Source organism: Coregonus lavaretus (genome assembly GCF_964263955.1).
Source record: "Coregonus lavaretus genome assembly, chromosome: 10".
NCBI classification, from domain to species: domain Eukaryota; kingdom Metazoa; phylum Chordata; class Actinopteri; order Salmoniformes; family Salmonidae; genus Coregonus; species Coregonus lavaretus.
The window spans coordinates 37,778,229-37,792,417 of NC_139997.1; positions in this window are offsets into that span (position 1 = coordinate 37,778,229).

Below are 14,189 nucleotides of genomic sequence, written 5' to 3' on the forward strand. Positions count from 1 at the left end.
CGCACAATTGGCCCAGCGTCGTCCAGGGTAGGGGAGGGAATGGCCGGCAGGGATGTAGCTCAGTTGATAGAGCATGGCGTTTGCAACGCCAGGGTTGTGGGTTCGATTCCCACGGGGGGCCAGTATAAAAAAAAAAAATGTATTCACTAACTGTAAGTCGCTCTGAATAAGAGCGTCTGCTAAATGACTAAAATGTAAATGTAAAAAATGAGGAAAAAATATCCAGAAAATCACATTGTAGGATTTTTAATGAATTTATTTGCAAATTATGGTGGAAAATAAGTATTTGGTCAATAACAACAATTTCTCAATACTTTGTTATATACCCTTTGTTGGCAATGACACAGGTCAAACGTTTTCTGTAAGTCTTCACAAGGTTTTCACACACTGTTGCTGGTATTTTGGCCCATTCCTCCATGCAGATCTCCTCTAGAGCAGTGATGTTTTGGGGCTGTCGCTGGGCAACACGGACTTTCAACTCCCTCCAAAGATTTTCTATGGGGTTGAGATCTGGAGACTGGCTAGGCCACTCCAGGACCTTGAAATGCTTCTTACGAAGCCACTCCTTCGTTGCCCGGGCGGTGTGTTTGGGATCATTGTCATGCTGAAAGACCCAGCCACGTTTCATCTTCAATGCCCTTGCTGATGGAAGGAGGTTTTCACTCAAAATCTCACAATACATGGCCCCATTCATTCTTTCCTTTACACGGATCAGTCGTCCTGGTCCCTTTGCAGAAAAACAGCCCCAAAGCCTGATGTTTCCACCCCCATGCTTCACAGTAGGTATGGTGTTCTTTGGATGCAACTCAGCATTCTTTGTCCTCCAAACACGACGAGTTGAGTTTTTACCAAAAAGTTCTATTTTGGTTTCATCTGACCATATGACATTCTCCCAATCCTCTTCTTGATCATCCAAATGCACTCTAGCAAACTTCAGACGGGCCTGGACATGTACTGGCTTAAGCAGGGGGACACGTCTGGCACTGCAGGATTTGAGTCCCTGGCGGCGTAGTGTGTTACTGATGGTAGGCTTTGTTACTTTGGTCCCAGCTCTCTGCAGGTCATTCACGTGTGGTTCTGGGATTTTTGCTCACCGTTCTTGTGATCATTTTGACCCCACGGGGTGAGATCTTGCGTGGAGCCCCAGATCGAGGGAGATTATCAGTGGTCTTGTATGTCTTCCATTTCCTAATAATTGCTCCCACAGTTGATTTCTTCAAACCAAGCTGCTTACCTATTGCAGATTCAGTCTTCCCAGCCTGGTGCAGGTCTACAATTTTGTTTCTGGTGTCCTTTGACAGCTCTTTGGTCTTGGCCATAGTGGAGTTTGGAGTGTGACTGTTTGAGGTTGTGGACAGGTGTCTTTTATACTGATAACAAGTTCAAACAGGTGCCATTAATACAGGTAACGAGTGGAGGACAGAGGAGCCTCTTAAAGAAGAAGTTACAGGTCTGTGAGAGCCAGAAATCTTGCTTGTTTGTAGGTGACCAAATACTTATTTTCCACCATAATTTGCAAATAAATTCATTAAAAATCCTACAATGTGATTTTCTGGATTTTTTTTCCTCAATTTGTCTGTCATAGTTGACGTGTACCTATGATGAAAATTACAGGCCTCTCTCATCTTTGGGAGAACTTGCACAATTGGTGGCTGACTAAATACTTTTTTCCCCCACTGCAACCAGGATGTACCTGTGTTTTTACCAGGGGGCCCACTATGTCCATGGCGATGCGTTCAAACAGCACGCTGATGATCGGTAGGGGAACCAGCGGGTTTCGGAAGTGTGCTTTTGAGGCGGTGATTTGACACTCCGGGCAGCTGCGGCAATAGTCTTCCACGGCCCGCCTCATCCCTGGCCAGTGGAATCGGGCGGTGATCTGTTCCCGGGTCTTCTCCTTTCCCAGGTGCGCCCTCAACAAATGGATGTGGGCCAGCTGAAGCACGGTTCCGACGTACCGGCAGGGCAGCAACAGCACCTCTCAAAATTCCCCCTGTTCATGCGACACCTGATACAACAGGTTATTTTTTATTTGGAAATGGGGGTATCGCCAGTTATCACCCCCGGAAGAAGCTGGCCATCCACCGTTATCGCTTGGGCAGCGGTGGCTTTCAAGTGCGGATCCTCCCACTGGGCAGTCCCAAACTGTGTCCTCAGGGGGCTCAGGGCAAGTGTCTCGGCGGGCCCCTTGAAATCGAGGAGGGGGAGCATAGGCTGTAGACACAGGGTTGGCAACCGCTTGCTTCCGGGCCGCGCAGGCGACGGTCCATCCCCGCTCTCGTCGGTCACCGGCTCGTACTCTTTTTCCCAGCTCGTGCCTCCACAGTGCCGCGAACAGCAGACAATCTCGTCCCACGAGGAGGGGTACCTGCAACTCAGATATGGCACCCACCACCATCTGGCAGCTCCCTTGTGGCGTCACGATGGTGGCCTGAGACAGACATCTCCTCACCACGGTCGCTCGGATGGGCCAGCAGGCGCACTTGTACAACCGTTACCACACTCCTGTAATCCAACAGAGCGTGGGTGTCATGACCGTCGACTTTCACCGGGACCATGGGTGCTGGTAGTTCGCTGTGGGCCCAACAGGAGGTGACGTAGTTTACTGAGTGGCCCAGCTTGTCTCCGGGGCCCGCTGATGGCATCAACTACTCCCGACCCGGACAATTCCATGCGAGGTGTTCCTGGGCACCACACTCAAAACACCTCCTTTGGTCTTCATCCACCTGGCGGCAGCGGCGGCGGCGGGTAGACTCTCTCCCAGCTGTCTCTCCACGGGTCTGCAGTCCTTTAGCCCGGCTGACTGTCAGATTGGGGAGTACGGTGGTGGGGTCATCCTTCTGTTCCCTCCGACGGCTCTCAGACTCGGCCTGTGTCCACTTCAGCAGGGCCTCGGTATTCTGGTGCGTCTCCACTGCTCCCAAGAGGTCCTCCAAGGTCTGGGGCGTGCGTAGGCTCGCCGCCCTCTTCATGTCGTGAGGTAGCGCCCGTAAGAAGCGATCCATGACCACTTTGTCGATAACAGGGAGGGTGGCTACGTCGGTTATGAGCCATGCCCTGGTGATGCGCAGTAGGTCGCTCATCTGGGCTCGGGGGGAAGCGTCGGCAACGAACCTCCAGTTGTGGACCAGTTGGGCCCGACGTGCCAGGCTGTACCCGTAGCGGCTGAGTACCTCCCTCTTGAGACAGGCGTAGTTAGCCGCCTGTTCAGTGTTGAGGTCATAATACGCCTTTGGACGTCTCCGGACAGGCACGGGTCCAGCAGACTCACCCATTTCACCTTCGGCTATCCTTCACGGAGTGCTGTCCGTTCGAATGTGCAGAGGTACAGTACCAGTCAAAATTTTGGACACACCTACTCATTCAAGAGTTTTTCTTTATTTGTACTATTTTCTACATTGAACAATAATAGTGAAGACATCAAAACTATGAAATAACACATATGGAATCATGTAGTAACCAAAAAAGTGTTCAACAAATCAAAATATATTTTATATTTGAAATTCTTCAAATAGCCACCCTTGGCCTTGATGACCGCTTTGCACACTCTTGGCATTCTCTCAACCAGCTTCACCTGGAATGCTTTTCCAACAGTCTTGAAGGAGTTCCCACATATGCTTAGCACTTGTTGGCTGCTTTTCCTTCACTCTGCCGTCCGACTCATCCCAAACCATCTCAATTGGGTTGAAGTCGGGGGATTGTGGAGGCCAGGTCATCTAATGCAGCACTCCATCACTCTCCTTCTTGGTAAAATAGCCCTTACACAGCCTGGAGGTGTGTTTTGGGTCATTGTCCTGTTGAAAAATAAATGATAGTCCCACTAAGCCCACAACAGATGGGATGGCATATCGCTGCAGAATGCTGTGGTAGCCATGCTGGTTAAGTGTGCCTTGAATTCTAAATAAATCACAGACAGTGTCACTAGCAAAGCACCCCCACACCATAACACCTCCTCCTCCATGCTTTACGGTGGGAAATACACATGCGGAGATCATCCGTTCACACACACCGCGTCTCACAAAGACACAGCGGTTGTAACCAAAAATCTCCAATTTGGACTCCAGACCAAAGGACACATTTCCACCAGTCTAATGTCCATTCCTCATGTTTCTTGGCCCAAGCAAGTCTCTTCTTCTTATTGGTGTCCTTTAGTAATGGTTTCTTTGCAGCAATTCGACCATGAAGGCCTGATTCGCACAGTCTCCTCTGAACAATTGATGTTGAGATGTGTCTGTTACTTGAACTCTGAAGCATTTATTTGGGCTGCAATTTCTGAGGCTGGTAACTCTAATGAACTTAGCCTCTGCAGCAGAGGTAACTCTGGGTCTTCCATTCCTGTGGCGTTCCTCAGGAAAGCCAGTTTCATCATAGCGCTTGATGATTTTTGTGAATGAACTTGAAGAAACTTTCAACGTTTTTTTTTTTTAGGTGTTCTTGCCATAATATGGACTTGGTCTTTTACCAAATAGGGCTATCGTCTGTATACCCCCCCCCCCCCCCCCCCCTGCCTTGTCACAACACAACTGATTGGCTCAAACGCATTAAGAAGAAAATAAATTCCACAAATTAGCTTTTAAGAAGGCACACCTGTTAATTGAAATGCATTCCAGGTGACTACCTCATGAAGCTGGTTGAGAGAATGCCAAGAGTGTGCAAAGCTGTCATCAAGGCAAAGGGTGGCTATTTGAAGAATCTCAAATATAACATATATTTTGAATTGTTGAACCCTTTTTTGGTTACTACATGATTCCATGTGTTATTTCATAGTTTTGATGTCTTCACTATTATTCTACAATGAAAAAAATAGTAAAAATAAAGAAAAACCCTTGAATGAGTAGGTGTGTCCAAACTTTTGACTGGTAGTGTAGGTCTCGGTGTTGTCATCCTCCGTTAGCTTGATTAAAAACTGATTGGGATACGATTCGGTCTGCGTTTCTCACCGCAGCTTCCTGAGGTCCTCAAGCAGGCAGACATTCTGTAGACGCTGTTCTTCCAGCGTTCCTGAATGTCCTTTTGCGCTTGTTTGGCCCGAATGAACTGAGCTATCAACTCGTCCATGCTGATACTGCGTAAACGTCAACCCTGGTCTGACCACGATGTCAGACTTGCCCATGTTCTCCACCACTTGTGGCAGACCAGGCGGTTTGATCAAGACGTTTAAACAGATCAGACACGGACACAAGTGTGATGCCTCAGTGTCAAGGGTGTTTATTTAAAACAATAAAGAAAAGAAAAGAAAAGAAACCGGTCTCCTGGAGTTACCGTCTTCTGGGCTCCGGGGAATGCTGTCTCCTCTGGGGTAGAACACCGAGCCCCTCGGTTCTAGCAGACCGTGAGGACGTCTATCCGGTAGCAACCTCTCACTACCTCCAACCCTCCCGTGTGCTGCCCTCCTGGCAGCTTTATGGGCCCCGTACGGCTGATGAGCATTCAGCCCCTTGATTACTCGAGTGATGTAGACTCTGTCTGTCACCAGGCCTCGATGAGTCTCCCCCTGGTGGCTTGTCCGTGGTATGCCACAACATTCCAACTATTGAATTAGAATAAACATTATATTTCCATGATTCCAACAGTTCACCCAAGGTTTTTGATCTATATCGCAAATAAAATCGCAATTGCAACATTTTGTTAAAAATAAGGCCTAGATGATTTGCCCATATCGTGCAGCCCTATGTGGCAGTGTGGAAATTGTCTCAAATGAGTGCAGGAAATGCAGAAATTTATGAAAATGCAGGAAATAATTTTTGCTTCAAGTTGAATTGAACAGTATAAAACAATCAGAATGGAGAATGAACCATTGAAATCACTTTGTTGCCACCCTAGGGTCATGCACTACTCATAAAGCAAATTTAGAACTTTTATTACTCAAAAACAGACAATTCTGTCAGACCGTCAATAATACTGTGATATGATATTTTGGCCATTTGGCCCAGCCCTAATTTCCCTGAGTGTCATTCACTTTCCCTGTCCATGGGATTGTACTCCAGGGACCCTCAGTGCAACACTTCATATACAGTGAGGGAAAAAAAGTATTTGATCCCCTGCTGATTTAGTACGTTTGCCCACTGACAAAGAAATGATCAGTCTAAAACTTTAATGGTAGGTTTATTGACAGTGAGAGACAGAATAACAACAACAAAATCCAGAAAAACTCATGTCAAAAATGTTATAAATTGATTTGCATTTTAATGAGGGAAATAAGTATTTGACCCCCTCTCAATCAGAAAGATTTCTGGCTCCCAGGTGTATTTTATACAGGTAACGAGCTGAGATTAGGAGCACACTCTTAAAGGGAGTGCTCCTAATCTCAGTTTGTTACCTGTATAAAAGACACCTGTCCACAGAAGCAATCAATCAATCAGATTCCAAACTCTCCACCATGGCCAAGACCAAAGATCTCTCCGAGGATTGTAGACCTACACAAGGCTGGAATGGGCTACAAGACCATCGCCAAGCAGCTTGGTGAGAAGGTGACAACAGTTTGTGCGATTATTCGCAAATGGAAGAAACACAAAAGAACTGTCAATCTCCCTCGGCCTGGGGCTCCATGCAAGATCTCACCTCGTGGAGTTGCAATGATCATAAGAACGGTGAGGAATCAGCCCAGAACTACACGGGAGGATCTTGTCAATGATCTCAAGGCAGCAGGGACCATAGTCACCAAGAAAACAATTGGTAACACACTATGCCGTGAAGGACTGAAATCCTGCAGGGCCCACAAGTTCCCCCTGCTCAAGAAAGCACATATACATGCCCGTCTGAAGTTTGCCAATGAACATCTGAATGATTCAGAGGAGAACTGGGTGAAAGTGTTGTGGTCAGATGAGACCAAAATAGAGCTCTTTGGCATCAACTCAACTCGCCATGTTTGGAGGAGGAGGAATGCTGCCTATGACCCCAAGAACACCGTCCCCACCGTCAAACATGGAGGTGGAAACATTATGCTTTGGGGGTGTTTTTCTGCTAAGGGGACAGGACAACTTCACCGCATCAAAGGGACGATGGACGGGGCCATGTACCGTCAAATCTTGGGTGAGAACCTCCTTCCCTCAGCCAGGGCATTGAAAATGGGTCGTGGATGGGTATTCCAGCATGACAATGACCCAAAACACACGGCCAAGGCAACAAAGGAGTGGCTCAATAAGAAGCACATTAAGGTCCTGGAGTGGCCTAGCCAGTCTCCAGACCTTAATCCCATAGAAAATCTGTGGAGGGAGCTGAAGGTTTGAGTTGCCAAACGTCAGCCTCGAAACCTTAATGACTTGGAGAAGATCTGCAAAGAGGAGTGGGACAAAATCCCTCCTGAGATGTGTGCAAACCTGGTGGCCAACTACAAGAAACGTCTGACCTCTGTGATTGCCAACAAGGGTTTTGCCACCAAGTACTAAGTCATGTTTTGCAGAGGGGTCAAATACTTATTCCCTCATTAAAATGCAAATCAATTTATAACATTTTTGACATGCGTTTTTCTGGATTTTTTTGTTGTTATTCTGTCTCTCACTGTTCAAATAAACTTACCATTAAAATTATAGACTGATCATTTCTTTGTCAGTGGGCAAACGTACAAAATCAGCAGGGGATCAAATACTTTTTCCCCCTCACTGTATGTGCTTCCATCAGACTTATGTAGATTTAGCCTAAATTATGCAAACTCTTTATATAAGTCGCATTGTGGGGTTGTGGTTTCGGGAAACCACCATGGTTTGCCTTAAAACAGGAAGTGGCAGAGAGGAGAGGAGGAAGAGAGCTCAGATCAGGTACCTGTGCATCAATACAGACATTGTGTGGTATGCCTAAAAATACGACATGGCTCATGCAAACACAAGCAACAAACAACACAACAACAACAGATGCACTGTAGGCCTAGAGCCAACAAGCAACTGAGTGACCCTATGCACTGCAGTTTAGTAACTTTAGTTCACACAACAGAGGGCATGGTCATATTTAATAAGCTAATAAGAAGCTGGATCATTTTATAGGGAGCTTGACCTCGGCATTACAGTTGCATTTTTGGTGACATTCCACAGCTGACTGAAATATGTCAGATAATGATGCACCACACAAAGAGAAAACATCATATCATCTTCCAGTGAGGAGGCTCATTCCAAGGTCAAGATGATCTAACAGAGGAGGCTAGCACAGTCCACACTAGGGTTGAATATTTTCCCGGTATTTTACAAATGTCCCATCCCAGGAATAAATCACTTTTCTCCCAGGTAACTCGGTATTTCCCGCCAAAACCAGAAGTGTCGTTCAAAAGCATTATAAAGCATATAAATATGTCTGGATTTGATTAGAGCTTTGGTCAGCATGAAAATTCAAACCTGATGCTACCTGAGCCTGATGAGCCATACATTAAATACATTTTATGAGCCCTACGTTAACGACATTTCATGAGCCCAAACCCAAAAAGCCCAAATTATTGTGCCATGATCCAATACATATATGATATAGGCTACTGCACATTATGCACGACAGAAAAACATAAAAGCCCATAGATGTACAGTGACTTGCAAAAGTATTCAGCCCCTTGGCATTTTTCCTATTTTGTTGCCTTACAACCTGGAATTACAATGGATTTTGGGGGGTTTGTATCAATTGATTTACACAACATGCCTACCACTTTGAAGATGCTAAATAATTTTTTTTTGTGAAACTGAAAACTTGAGCGTGCAAAACTATTCACCCCCCCAAAGTCAATACTTTGTAAAGCCACCTTTCGCAGCAATTACAGCTGCAAGTCTCTTGGGGTATGTCTCTATAAGCTTGGCACATCTAGCCACTGGGATTTTTGCCCATTCTTCAAGGCAAAACTGCTCCAGCTCCTTTAAGTTGGATGGGTTCCGCTGGTGTACAGCAATCTTTAAGTCATACCACATATTCTCAATTGGATTGAGGTCTGGGCTTTGACTAGGCCATTCCAAGACATTTAAATGTTTCCCCTTAAACCACTCGAGTGTTGCTTTAGTAGTATGCTTAGGGTCATTGTCCTGCTGGAAGGTGACCCTCCGTCCCAGTCTCAAATCTCTGGAAGACTGAAACAGGTTTCCCTCAAGAATTTCCCTGTATTTAGCGCCATCCATCATTCCTTCAATTCTGACCAGTTTCCCAGTCCCTGCTGATAAAAACATCCCCACAGCATGATGCTGCCACCACCATGCTTCACTGTGGGGATGGTGTTCTCGGGGTGATGAGAGGTGTTGGGTTTGCGCCAGACATAGCCTTTTCCTTGATGGTCAAAAAGCTCAATTTTAGTCTCATCTGACCAGAGTACCTTCTTCCATATGTTTGGGGAGTCTCCCACATGCCTTTTGGCGAACACCAAACGTGTTTGCTTATTTTTTTCTTTAAGCAATGGCTTTTTTATGGCCACTCTTCCGTAAAGCCCAGCTCTGTGGAGTATACGGCTTAAAGTGGTCCTATGGACAGATACTCCAATCTCCGCTGTGGAGCTTTGCAGCTCCTTCAGGGTTATCTTTGGTCTCTTTGTTGCCTCTCTGATTAATGGCCTCCTTGCCTGGTCCGTGAGTTTTGGTGCGCGGCCCTCTCTTGGCAGCTTTGTTGTGGTGCCATATTCTTTCCATTTTTAAATAATGGATTTAATGGTGCTCCGTGGGATGTTCAAAGTTTCTGATATTTTTTTATAACCCAACCCTGATCTGTACTTCTCCACAACTTTGTTCCTCACCTGTTTGGAGAGCTCCTTGGTCTTCATGGTGCCGCTTGCTTGGTGGTGCCCCTTGCTTAGTGGTGTTGCAGACTCTGGGGCCTTTCAGAACAGGTGTATATATACTGAGATCATGTGACAGATCATGTGACACTTAGATTGCACACAGGTGGACTTTATTTAACTAATTATGTGACTTCTGAAGGTAATTGGTTGCACCAGATCTTATTTAGGGGCTTCATAGCAAAGGGGGTGAATACATATGCACGCACCACTTTTCCGTTATTTATTTTTTAGAATTTTTTGAAACAAGTTATTTTTTTTCATTTCACTTCACCAATTTAGACTATTTTGTGAATGTCCATTACATGAAATCCAAATAAAAATCCATTTAAATTACAGGTTGTAATGCAACAAAATAGGTAAAACGCCAAGGGGGATGAATTATTTTGCAAGGCACTGTAGCTAGCTATATGCTCTCTTGGGTAAATGAATTAAACTAGCTCCAGTAGGCTAATCTTTTTGAGTGTGAACTTTATTTACTGTACTGTATTGTATTATACTGTATTATATGGCTTGGAATTACGCACATCGTTCAAACCATGATAAAGCAAAAGAGAACATGTGATTCTGGTGCAGCACATGCGGCCTACAAAGTTACAAGTATAGGCTAGCAAATTTGATTTTAATTTTGAAATATAATAGGGCCTATTTGTATAGGCTAATTAGTAGATGGACGCATATTTACCTTTCATAATATTTCCCCTAATGTTATTAGCCTACCTCCTCTTTCTCTCTCTATTGTTGCTTCATTCCTTCCTCGCTTTCAACAGTTAAATGAAATACGTTTCGTTGTCCTTATCTTTGAAATTCTAATGACATCTTTGAATTAAAGGACTAGAATTTGATGCAGAAGGGTTTCACTTCTCTTCACAAAGATTGAATGGTTATTGGTCTGAATAAATAACTGTTACAGCCTACCGCCATCGCGGGTTCGCTCTTCTTTCAAACTACCCGTGAGTTCTATTGGCTGCTGTATTTAACATTCAGCAAGAAAAGAGCTTCCGTCCCTCTTCAAATAGTCTATTGGTATAAAGAAATGCTAAAGAAATAATGTCCAGCAAGCTATTCTAGTCTAGCTTTTCCTGCATGGGACTCCAAGAGCTAAGGAGAGTTTTTTAAGGAGAGGCCAGCGGAGCACAGGTGCTTGCGTATTGCGCAAGAGACAGAGGCTATAAGTTAGAAGCTTATTATGCATAACCCATAATTAATTAGCTAAATATAAGGCTAATACTGCATTGAATTTATTACCTGAAAGAGGTAGGCTAAGACATCTATATATTGGGCTATATATCAATCTAGAACAGGATTATCTATATGGAGATGGGTAAATTAGACGCGCATTCTGTCTTTATATTACTGTTGCATAGGCTATGCATAGGCTATGCTGCAGCAAATGTAGGCCTACCTTGTCACAAGAAAAAAAGTTACCATAATGAGATGCTAGGTCTAAATGCATTGTGAACTGCGCTCCATACTGAGATGGTCTGTCCCCACCCTGAGCATTGATTCATCATGCAGAGGCCATAGAAAAGCCAGATTTAATGTAATAGTTCCATTTCACGCAATGCTGTTCATATAAATAATTTATTAAAATTTACCGGTTTCTCGCAGTTATTTATCCCGGGAAAAGGGTGTGGTTTTGGCAGTAAATCCCGGTAAATCTCGGTAACCGGGTTCCCACCATTCAACCCTAGTCCACACCCAGCTGGTTACCAATGGTGTAAAGTACTTAAGTAAAAATACTTTAAAGTGCTACTTAAGTAGTTTTTTTTGGTATCTGTACTTTACTTTTTATGACTACTTTTACTTTTACTTCACTACATTTTACATATTTAGCAGACGCTCTTATCCAGAGCGACTTACAGGAGCAATTAGGGTTAAGTGCCTTGCTTAAGCGCACATCGACAGATTTTTCACCTAGTCGGCTCGGGGATTAGAACCAGCAACCTTTCGGTTACTGGCACAACGCTCTTACCCACTAAGCTACCTGCCGCCCCACTACATTCCTAAAGAAAATAATATACTTTTTACTCCATACATTTACTCTGACACCCAGAAGTACTTTTTGAATGTTTAGCAGGACAGGAAAATTGTCCAATTCACACACTTATCAAGAGAAAATCCCTGGTCATCCCTACTGCATCTGATCTGGCGGACTCACTAAACACAAATGCTTTGTTTGTAAATTATGTGTTGGAGTGTGTCCTTGGCTAACCGTACATTTTAAAAACAAGAAAATTGTGCCGTCTGGTTTGCTAATATAAGGAATTTGAAATGATTGATACTTTTACTTTTACTTTTGATACTTAAGTATATTTTTGCAATTACATTTACTTTTGATACTTAAGTATATTTAAAACCAAATACTTTTAGACTTTTACTCAAGTAGTATTTTACTGGGTGACTTTCACTTTTACTTCAGTCATTTTCTATTAAGGTATCTTGACAATTGGGTACTTTTCCCACCACTGCTGCTTACACACAGAGACCACAGATCCCCACATACCTCCTCCATGTCCATAAGGCTTGAAGGGACATTGGAATAAAATGTTGAAATGTTATCTTACAACACGTTTTAAGTGGTTAAAAGGAGATGGGGGGGGGGGGGGGGGGTTACAAAAACATCACATACTTTAAATGTTTCGTGTGAAGAGATGACCATCTGCTGAAGACAGAGGCCAGAACTATAGTTTATATAGCAATATACAGCAGAGACAACAGTTTAGAATTAATGAAAACAATTGACAGGTTTGTACATAAGGCGATCTAAAAATGATGGTAGCAATAACTTCTGCTCCATTGCATAACATTTGTTCCTCACCAATGTTCCCTCTAAACTGCGCGCGTCGGCGCGGCCACGCACCTCCTCCAGGACTGACGCACAGAAGAAATGCCATGCGGCGCAGAGACTCAAGAGATTAAATTTAACTGAGTTCGACCCATTAGTTTGCACTATATAGATCAACGTGTTTCTGTGATCGAATCAACATTATATCAGCACCTTTTCAATGCAACAAACCAAAACAAATCTAACTTTGCAAGATTGAGTCTGTGATTTTGTTATAGGCATTGCCAGAGCGCAACGGAGTAGAATTCTATTGGAGGATGTAGCCCACGAGCGGTCTTTCAATCAATCACCCGCGAGTGAATGTATTGTAACGACCCGGTATTGTGTTCTGTGTTCGTGGGTGTGTTATCGTTCTCATGGGTGCTAGCAGGGGTTAAATATGCCAGGACAGATGGAAAGGTTGGGGGGGTATGATGGGTAATCCCGCGGGGTTTTGGAATGCTTAAATAGGGGTTACGGTCTCATCTCTCTCTCTTCTGTTCGGGACCCGTGACTTGACATGTTATATTTGTGTATGTTCGAGGTTTAGCGGCGTGGGCTGTGGCCTGAACAATAGCCCATTCAGGAATAAACCTGTGTTCTGCCTGTACACCTGGTGCCCGTCTCTCTTTTACTTTATGACCCAGCTGGGTCATTACAGTATTTTCCAGATCAGTTTAGATCAGAGCGCAGTCCCGCACGTGTGCACATTTGTTGATATTCTTTACTAGTTAGCGAGTTATTAGCCCAGTTATAGATAACTATAGGTATGCAATGGGGAGTTACTGCTTCCTACAAGAGCACAAAACATGTAGGCTAGATTTCAAGCTGTCTTTGAAAGGCCAGTCAGGTAAAAAGCTTACTTCTTAATTAAATGGGGAGTGTTGTATTTTGAGACAAGGCTTGAATATGCAAATAAGCCAATAGGCAGAGGGGTAACCTACATTGTCTAATTCTCTGTATGGTAATAATAATACATTTTATTTCGTAAAGTGGTTACTTGCATCATACAACACAATACAATGCAATTCACAGACACCTATTTGACCCATGGTGTTACAGACCAAGTAAAACAGTATTCATTAATATCAAGCCCTTCATAATGTAAAAACGTTTTTAAAAGTCTCATGCAATGAAGGCCTGCATTGAACACCACATATAGGCTACTGTAGGCTATATCATATATATCAGTGCCCCCAAAAATTAGAGGGAACATTGTTCCTCACCTGTCAAAACTATAACCTAAGCATGATTGCAAAACGTAATACGCTGTGGAAATTGCTATAAATTCAATATTTGCTTGAAATAACAAAAACAAAAAAATGCCAGTGGGAGAATATAGCAGTTCGTTAGATATATTTGTATTATTGCAAATAAACACAATCTTGTATTCAATATATGTCAAGTGAAAATTGCTTACCCTATCGGCAAAATTATACAATTTGCAAAGGAAAAACAAGAGCAAAAGTGTGTTGGTTTTATAATGTTTAATTATTAGCTAGGCTATATCAAGACATTTTGAGTCTGATTTTAGTAATAAGCATTTACCCTACTGATTATTAATAATACATTTCTCACAATGTGGCAATTCTGAAGCATATGCGATACAAGTTTGGACAGATATAAAGGGTA